At 45.7% G+C, this 10,000-nt stretch overlaps 2 protein-coding genes across 2 annotated transcripts in view; both read right to left on the reverse strand.

Annotated features, from left to right (window-relative positions):
* LOC138043087 (vesicular glutamate transporter 2.1-like) overlaps positions 1 to 10,000 on the reverse strand; it is an 88,449-nt gene that overhangs the window by 61,773 nt on the left and 16,676 nt on the right. The gene's annotated exons all lie outside the window — the stretch shown is intronic.
* The window catches only part of LOC138043099 (melatonin receptor type 1C-like), a 30,610-nt gene that overhangs the window by 20,276 nt on the left and 334 nt on the right, over positions 1 to 10,000 (reverse strand). The window lies entirely within an intron of this gene.

The following is a 10,000-nucleotide window of genomic DNA, read 5'->3' on the forward strand; positions in this document are numbered from 1 at the left end:
CGACCGTGTTGACGTCTCACTCCCCACCAAATGTTACCACCGCGTTGACGTGCCATCGTGGATACGTGGGATCGGTGTTTTCGACTCTCTTTTATAGTCATCGTCTGCATGTGAGCTTACGCTTTAGTTTTTCTAGGAATATTTGGCCTTTGTACCGGGGTGGTTTATAGGGCGGAATGTGCGTGTACACAATTGCCGAATCGTCTCCACGGCGGGCATCCTCGGCTCGTATTCTAGCGACCATGTCATCGTACTGTTTACAGTGACGTGCTCTAATCCTAGCATGGTTACGCTTCACAGCGGCCACGCCTCCGAGTAGGGCGCCTACCCCTGCGGTGACCAAAGGGAGCACACCGTCACGCTGACGCCTTCTGACTGGTTGCTTTCTTCTTCTTCTTCTTCGTCTCATAGTCCCCTCAAAGGATGTGGATCCCCACGAAGCATTCTATCCATCACCATTTTTCGTGCTCAAGGTTTTCGTTTGAGAACCCGTTTCATCATTCCATAATTATACTCAGGCGCTTCATAATGACCTGTGGCTCCTTTGGCGCCCATCCTTTTATAGCGTTTGTCTTTTCCCAATTGGTAACCAGCTGCCATAGCTTTTCCCAGGACGGCCAAGACACTCTGACCACGTTGACGTCGTCGTCGTCGTCTGGTTTTGGGCATGACTGAATGATGTCAACGTATCGACATACCCTTTTATGGATTACTGAGTCGGGAAGAGGTGCGGCGAACGGTAGGCATCCCTCCGTCCTCGTAGACCGTCGTCACCATGTTGGTATGGGTGATGTCCCGGATACGATGTCCGTCGGCCCTTTGGTGGGCATCTTGAGATAACAAATCCATTTGACGTCGTAATCTGTCTTGATCGAGATGTCGTCGACCCCTACGGCGACTGCCCCCTCCAGGAGAACCTCCTCCTCCACCGCCACCACCACCTCTAGGAGAACCTCCTCCTCCTCCTCCTTCGCTGCCGCCACCTCCTCCAGGACCTCCTCCTCCGCTGCTTCCTCGACGATGGGAACCTGCAGGAGAAGGTGGGAGAGGGCGTCGACGCGGTCGTTTCTGCCCGGTGGTTGGACGAGGACGGTTGGTAGTGGCGGAAGGACCGCTGGCTGCAAAATCTTGTAAATCTTGGTCGGAAATGTGATAATCTTTCTGAATCTGCACTCTCTGAGCGGCGGGGATACTCCCATCCAAGAGGGAACGCATAATGAGTTCCCGTTGGGAGAGAAGCGTATTGGTAGGTAATCCGTTGGCATTGAGTCCCAATTCGGTCAACAGGGCATTCGGACTGGGTGTAGGCACACGGCCTTGATCCAACGTTTCCAGAAACTCTTGAATCGTGCTACTGGGTGTTCCGACCCCGGCCGGAGCGTTTCTCGGGGTCATGTCGGGGATGGTGTTCCCCACACCAGCCGGTGACGTACGTGGAGTCAACGTCCTGTTCCCCACACCGGCCGGGGAGGTATGCGGGGTCGTCGGCGGTCCCGTACCTATGGGAATCTGACCCGCCATCTCTAAACGTTCACTCAGTTCCAAGGTGCGTCCTCCACGTCGTCGGCGTTCACGTTGGGCACGGTACCTGGCCAACTCGCGTTGATACTCAGAGGGATCGCGTTCAAATTCGAACTGGTCAAACAGCGATCAGGGACTGGAGGGTGTACTCATTCGCGTTTCCACACTTGGGTCGGACCATCGGACCATCGAACCATCGAACAGTCGATACCGAGCGTCTGAAGCAGGGTGAAAATCCATCATTACATACCTGTACGGTCGTTACGTACACCTCTCTAAGAGACGAAGGACGTCACGCCATCGATGGGGAAAGGCTTGCAATGTCAAAGTCCAAAATCCCGATTGATCTCTCGCGTTCTTGAAGACGAAGAGATAATGGGCATTCCTAGAGATGGTCATTGCATATTTTCCGGGTGGAGACAAATCTTGACACAAGTACAAGACCGTGATGTTGCGATGATGCAATTCTCGGGTGAATAGATCCAGCAAGCGTTTGTCGTTCCCTCCTTCTTCCATGAGATCGTCCAGGACTAGGATCCCACCTTGACTTTTTCCGAACCAATTTCGAAGATGATCCATGTCGGGGATCCCTTTCGTGCCGTGTGGCGCAGTTGCCACACGGCATAACAGTAATGACACGGTCTCGTCTGACCTCCTTCAAAGACACGTCCTTCCGTCAACAGGGTTTTGGTCAATTGCGTCTTGCCACTCCCCGACGGACCGACGATCATCGTACTACTCGGTCGTCGTATCATGATCGGAAAAAAAAAAAAAGGACGGGAGGGCACACTTCTTTTAAATCGGCCCGGTTGTGCACCATACTGCCGGGTAAGACTCCATCCCTTGGATGGACTGCCATCCTTGACTTTATACATGGACGACCCGACTATTTATGTGACTCAAGACAAGACACGACAAGACATGCGGTCAACCAAAAAAAAATTTTAATGTCTAAGAATCTGCTCATGCGGTGTACAACATTGAAGAGAGGGTAGGGCATTCCATTCTTTTACGATTTGACGACGTACTTGTCGACCTACCTCTCGATCATTGGCTACAAAATCGTTGGGAGAAAAGCTTTGCACAAACTCGAGCATCGTGCGCCCCGGTACCCTTTGTTTCAAAAACATCAAAGCATAATGACCGCAAGCGGTACTGTACAAGGCTTGGAGGGTCCCGTCGTTCCATTGCACAGAGTCCCATTCGTCTTCGAGCCACCTCTCCAAGTCGGGCATGTGGTAGGTCGTGATCGGGAGTCCGTAACTGTCCATCACTTCACACCGACCTTTCTCCTAACCAATGGTGACCCGATTCCCCTCATGGATCCGTATTGACGATGTACGCGGCACGCGTCGTACGGGTGGGACGTAATGGTGATCCGTCCGAGGGGTGGACGCCGTGAAAGACACGTTTTAGGATCGGATCGTCCAAAGCCAATGAACGTAAGGTCACGTCACTCAAGGGCACAAATTCCATCTTTTCTTTCTGTTACAGCTCACTCGTACTTTTTATAACTGATGGCCCCATTCGTGCCTGCTTGGAAGTTGTCTTCAAATTTACCAAACACCAAGACGGTGATTTTCTTATTGGGAGCCGCATTGAATCGGATTTCCAAACGCAACTTGCCTTTTTGTTTGGGATTTCGATGATAGGGTGAGTCGGCATCGCCATTGGGTACATTGTTGAACGTGAATAAGGTTCAATTCTTGCCATATCCCCAGTCCCCTGGCTGGATCATGTGAGGACGATGCTGCAGCATGGAACCACTGGTTTCCAAGAGGCGATGATACCCCATCCAATCGGCCCGAGTATTCGTGCCATTCAATTCCAACGTCGCATAGGGATATTCTTCCCCACCGACCAGTTGACGGACACTCGTCACTCCAAAATCTTGGAAGGCATACGGGTAATGCTCCAAATCCCCATTAAACGCTTTACTATCCAACAGACCGATCACGACGCGGTCGGGAAGACGTCCTGTAAACAACTGGTCTTCCGTCCACAAGGTGGTCTTGCCATCGAACGAAAAGGTTCGGATTTCACTTCGTACCACGGGATAATTGGCCCATTGCTGTTTCACATCGATCTTCGCCGTCAGTTCGTTGTACACACTGACATTCAGGTCGACGCGGCACAGAAAAAAGGTGACTTTGATATCCTCTCGACCCAACGTGACATACTTCTTGACCCCCGAGCCACTGGTCTTGGTCCTAAACAAAAAAAAGTCAGGTGTGTTGCAAAACATCTGCAGTACCATTTCCACGCGAGGTATCAGCAAACGTCCCGTTCGCATGGCCGCCAAATGAGGATACATGATCAGTTTGACTTTGTTGTTCCCGTAAAAGAGTTTGGTCGCCGTCTTCAAGGCATTCGTGTCGTTGTGAGCCCATCCTGCCGTTGTGATAGGTCATAGGTGATAGGAACGATGCCTGTCATGGCCTGACTGTACGGCACCATCTAGACTTGCCACAAGTCGACCTCACGATAATGCCAGGAGAAAATGTTTTAGCGAGCGAATCGTGATTTTTCGTACGCGAAGTAAATGAGCGAGCGACGAAGTCGCGAGAGGTCGACTTGTCTCGCTTGCAAGGTTTTCATTTGCGTCTCGCGCCTAAAAGGGGACGACGTCATTCGCAAGTCCTGCACTTGATGGCGCAATCCGACGAGAACAGTCGAACATGTTTGTTTCTACGCAATCGAAAGAGGAAATTTGTTGACTTTGTGCTTAAGGTATCAGAAACAAAGATGAAATAAAACAAAAGCTTATTTTCAATCTCGAGTCGCCGCTTGGAAAGGAGATCTCCAGTGGTATTTTTGTACCAACACGTGTGCCGTGATTTGTGCTGATAGAAACGAAACACTAATTCGAAAGATTAGCAAGTAAGGGAAAGTTTCGAATAGTCAAGAAAGTCAATTGATTTCAGGTAGGCTTCAGGTGTAGGAGACGTACTAGACCGGGATTAAAAGATACATCTTTGTGAAACTTTTGCTGACCATTTAGCGATGCAATGACTCTCGTCGATGAATACACGTGCATTTTTAATTTTTTTGTTCCATTCGACGAAAAATGTGTCGATAGTCGTTGAAAATCGCCTCGGGACTTCCAAACACCAGTTTATACTTAAGATTTTAAATGTGTTGTCTCCTACATATGACGCTCTAATGCCACGATAATTGCGGATGGAGACCAAATCTTTCGTGATTGAAATCAGTGGAACAATTACGAATACGACCAAAAAAGCGACCAAAAGCGTACGGGACTAGTTTAAAGGTCAGACGTTTCCCAGCTCTGGTTGGAGCAGACACTAACAGATATATGCAAGACAGATATTCTTGAATTATTTTCCTCTGATAGTCTGGAAGTCACGCTTCACTGCGTGTGGCAAACTTTGATTGACAACTCTATCCCCCGGGGTCCACGAGACTACTCTGATTGGCCTGGCTCAGCGACCCGTTTTTGGGTCGCTAAAATTGGCGCCAATCAAGTATGAAAAGTCCTTCGTTCCGCGCGTATCTAGACGAAGGACTTTTCGAAAGTCTAGGCACCATCCGGTACGAATCGACGGTGATGTTCGTCGAAGGTACGGTAAATAATTCCAGACTCATCGTTGTCTTATTCCTTTACGTCGAGATCGTCGTCTTGGTATGTGAGGGATCAATCAACCGCCGTACTGAACGGGTATCCTTCCTTTTATACCGCTGGTAGGGGCGGACTGACGTCGACGGTAGGCTCGTTGTCGACGCAACTGCGAATGCACGACCAACGGACGGAGTTTCATCGTCCAAAGATGGACGTCACGTGTCGTTTGGCTTTTTTATAGGCCTGCTGTCCTCCGGCTTTGAGACCCACTTTCACCAACGCTCCCGCTTTTCGTTTCAAACCGCGTTTCAAGGAGTGTCTTATCACACCTCCTATGTCACCTAACGAACGACCACTCTCCTCACTGTCCTCACTGTCGGGCGAATCTCGTCATGGTAGCCTCTCGCCACTTCCCGCGGACAGTCCATGCGTCTCAGCCAGCTGCTCGGGAAAGCGTCAGAAGGGAGTTGTTTCCCAAGTAGGTACCCTGTCTGTCCCTTTACGTTGTCGTTCGGGCCTCGATCGTTTTCATGATTGTGTTTACAGCATATTTTTTCATTTATTGCATCTACATTTGTCCCACGTTCACACCGTTTTTGTAAGTGTACCACCCGGTGGGTTCCTCAAGCCAATGGAACCCGAAGTCATCCTGCTTCAATGTTGTTTAGCCTTTTTAAACTTTTTATTAGGGTATTAGGTTCTGGATCCTACTACCATTTTTTGGTTGAGTTTATGTTTTTTTTTTGTCATTGCTTTCAGACACATCAGAGGGGCGACCTTATTTGGACCCTGTAACATTAATTATATTTCACCATAGAGAAGTTCCTCATCTAGTGATTGTACCGTTGTTATTATTTGGCTTTTTACATTGTGTTACGTAGTGGGTTCTGGATCCCACTACGATGTTTCGTTGTTAAGGGAGGAGGTTAGACACCAGGTCTCCTCACACGTTCCCGTTTGTACCTAGTTTGCTTGTTGGTTGATTAAACCGTTCTTGATTCGAAAAAAAGAAAAAAATAGGTTTCATCAAGAGAAAATGAGGGAACGGAGAGGGAGGCTCAAGGCGTTGGCCGGGATATGTTATGTCCACGAAAGTTATTTTTAGACGAGCGGAAGTCTTTGTTATAGGGGAAGTCTGTCTTCCGAGACGTCCGCATGCAGTCTTGCTTCGCTCTCAGGTTCTTAGTGAAAAGAGAAAATGATGGCGCACGTGGAAGGCTGATGAACATATATTTTCTTTCAAACATCGGACCGAGGTTGGCCTGCATGCGGACGTCTCGGAAGACTTCCGCTCGTCTAACAATAACTTTTGTGGACATGACATATCCCAAGGGCTGGACCGGGAGCCTCCTTCTCTGTCCCCTCATTTTCTCTTGGTTTCATGATGTGTGTTCCCCCGAATTTTTTACATACTTCACATACTTTCCTGGCTGTCCCCCCGGATCGCCATCTGCTTGGACTTTGACCCCAACCCCTGAACCAATCAGAGGCCGCCATTTCTATCTGTGCACGTGCTCATCGAGGATTTCCAAATTTCCACCAATCAGAAGCCTCGTTGTATCGGGATCCACCAATCAGGTGGCTTGTTTCAGAACCGGCTTATAGTCCCCCTTAGTACTACTCAAGTACGATGATTTGCTAAAGGAACTTAAGCTGGTAAAATCCAGGGTCGATCTGATTATAATTAGTAGACGATGCAAAGATATTTCTAAGGCCATTGAACACAATGGAATCGTACAGTTATCAGTACAACATAAGAATCACTGGAATGCCCCTTCTCGGCGAACGAGAATCGTCCGAGTAAACGACTAATCTCGGTCTAAGGTTATTTGGGGCCCTTGTCTACCCCTATTTAACTTACCGTAACATTGCTTGGTCGTCTACTTATGTAACTAATTTGAACAGAATATTCTTGCCGCAGAAACGTGTTGTGCGAATCATATCTAACGCTCCTTATCGAGTTCATACTACTCCGTTATTTTCTAAACAGAAAATTTTAGATATTTTTAAGCGTAGTTCTTTTTATGTTGCTAATTTCATGTTTTGTTATTATCATCGCCTATTGCCGCCGTCATTTCTCAATTTATTTGTTACTAATAATCTCGTGCACTGTTATAACACCAGAAGAGATACAGATTTTCGTCCTCATTTTTGTCGAACTAACGCTAAATTCTTTTCTATACTTTTTCAAGGTCCAAAAATTTGGAATTCGCTACCAAATAATATTAAGCAATCTGAAACTCTATTTTGTCTTAAAAGACGACTACACCATTTTTTATTTAATCGATAGATATAATTACATTATAGTCGTAGTCATTTTTTTCCATCGATCTAATGCATGCGTCTCGTTTAGTAAGGAGGCCTCCCTCGTATAAGCCCAGTGGTTTCTGGAGGCCTCCTTGCCATTTCGATTAAATCTTTGTCAATGTGTGTTATCCATTGTAGTGAATTGTTCTTTAGTAACTTATTTTATTATCTGGTCAACTTATAAGTACATTTCTTTTCTTGTAATTATTATTATTATTTTTTGTTGTATGGCGAAATAAATGAATAAATAAATAAATAAATAACATGGAGAAGTGAGACAATAATCCAAGCAAAGTAGTCGACAAAAGATTATTTTTATGTCGAGATAAAGTCTCTCGGCATTCATCTATGCGCACAGGATCCACATATCTGTCCTCGAAAATCGCGATAAGATCTTCACTCAGATGATAGGCTGGTTCCCACGTGTTTTCTGCCGGGGAGTAGCTCCTCCACTGAATAAAATATTCCGCTTGTCGTCCTTGAATATTTTTGGCGACTATCCGCTCGACTTCGTAAACAACCATAACAGCGGGCCTTACTTTGGGTCGATATTTTAGACAACGGAGGCCACGATCGCGATCATCACTGCAAGGACGCGTAGGAGCCCGGGGGGTTCCTGGAACGCTTGGACATGTTGCCTGTAAACTAGCTCAAAACAACTGAATGAACTGACGAGAAAAGTTAATGTTTTATAAAGGTGGATTGAAGTTTCAATAATTATCTCAGTAGAGAACAATGGGATGATCCGTAGGGAAATAATTTAAAGTTCAGCCGGCTCGTGCCGACCAGAGCGTTAAGATGGAACTTTATGTTACCTGGTGTGTAATCTGTTTGTGCTTAGAGTACGATTTAGAAATCTGAATTCATACACATCGCTAGAAACCGAAAAAGTATCTGAATTTACAACATAAAACAAAATACTCGGAGAGAACTTTGAGACAAAATATATACGGCGATTAGCGTGGATGGAAGACTGTCGCTATTAACGGGGTGCATTTTTAGCGTGTCTCCTTCAGGCTGAATTTAACCTGATTTTTGTGTGTTTTCATGTTGGCTGAACCTCTAATTTATTTTTTTCACTCCCTTGGCGCGCGTCGCTGTGTTCCGTTTGATGAACAGCTTTGAATAAGTCAAGCGGCCTAATGAAGCCACTATTGTTCACTTTATCACACCTTACATTTCACTTCACACACGCAACCGTTTGATTGACAGCAGTGAAATTCTACCTTGAGACATAAGTATTCCCACAGCTAAATCTTTTGGCCAATCACATATGATTTGTTCTGGACATGCAAATTAATACGCCGCCTCTCACAAAATTTAGTACCGTAAGTACGTGTCGCTGAAAACAATAGCATTCTGCGCGATGGTTTATGAAGTCAGTCAGTGAGACCATAGTTAATAGACGAAAATGGTTATGAAACCCGACAGCTTTCTTTGTTGTAGGTTTTTGTTCTCTCTTTTGGCCTTGACCGTGACCAAAACACAATAGTTGTTTACTCCGTACTGAGGAACTAACCAATAGAAGCGTGGTGGTTACGTAATTCATGCATAGTGTATGAGCGCAAAACAAAAGATTTTGCACGGTCGTGGACTTTCCAACCTAAATCTTGGCATCTCTGTTTGCTCCTTTGATGTTTGCCGAGCTTCCAAACCAGTCCTTTCTATTAACTATGGTGAGACAGGAATGTCAGAAATCAAAGAAAGATAAATGAAATATACATCTCTCCTTTCTTGAAGGAACAGAGTCTGCCGACGGTTTTTATTAATAGTTGTCTAATTTTTGATTGGTCAATACCTTTATACACTAAATCCTAATATTCATACTATGAGAGTTGAATTACATTGGAAATCTGCAGTTGTTTTTTCGGGCATGTCAAATTAAACGGACTAAATTCATGGTGGCTCATCTGTATCTGTTGCAGGTAAAATCTTCTTTCTGGTTGAATCCGTTTTTACAAAGGTTAAATTAAATTTGGTGATCCTCATTTTACTTAGTTCGAATATGCACTCAGATGAATTGAAGAAATATTTTTTGGAGCCTAAATTAAGCCTAAAAAATACGGTCAGGTTAGGATTAGTTTGGCTATAAATTATGATTTATTATAGAAAAGTGAAATATGATGAAAACTGTGTTGGGTTGAGCATGTTCATCGTTGGAGTGTGGTGGTGAAGGTATAGGACTGTAGGGCCTGGCATGGGGCATGCGAGTTCGAGTACCGGACTTACCTTGCTATGTTGTAATGTTGAGGCCGAATGGATAAGTGTATGAATACATAAACCGATAAGATGGTAAGAAACATTAAGAAGATGTGTTGAGATGCGTAAGACAGAGCTGGAGGGAGGGTATAGTTGTTTCTAATACCTTTTTTTGGAGGTTGATAGAGTCCTGGACCGTGTTCTCGAGGTATGGTTAGCGCTAACGAGCGTGAAATAGCATGGAAACCTATAGGTTTTGATATCTCTTAACCCACCATTAGCGCCAACCAAAATCGAACAACCGGCCCCAGATTCAAACAAGGTAAAGTGCACATTCAGCCTATGAACCGGGCCTGAAAAAAGTGATTCTCAGCCCGAAAGTTGTAGTTTTCT

This window comes from Montipora capricornis, chromosome 3 (genome assembly GCF_036669925.1).
Source record: "Montipora capricornis isolate CH-2021 chromosome 3, ASM3666992v2, whole genome shotgun sequence".
In the NCBI taxonomy this organism is placed as follows: Eukaryota; Metazoa; Cnidaria; class Anthozoa; order Scleractinia; family Acroporidae; genus Montipora; species Montipora capricornis.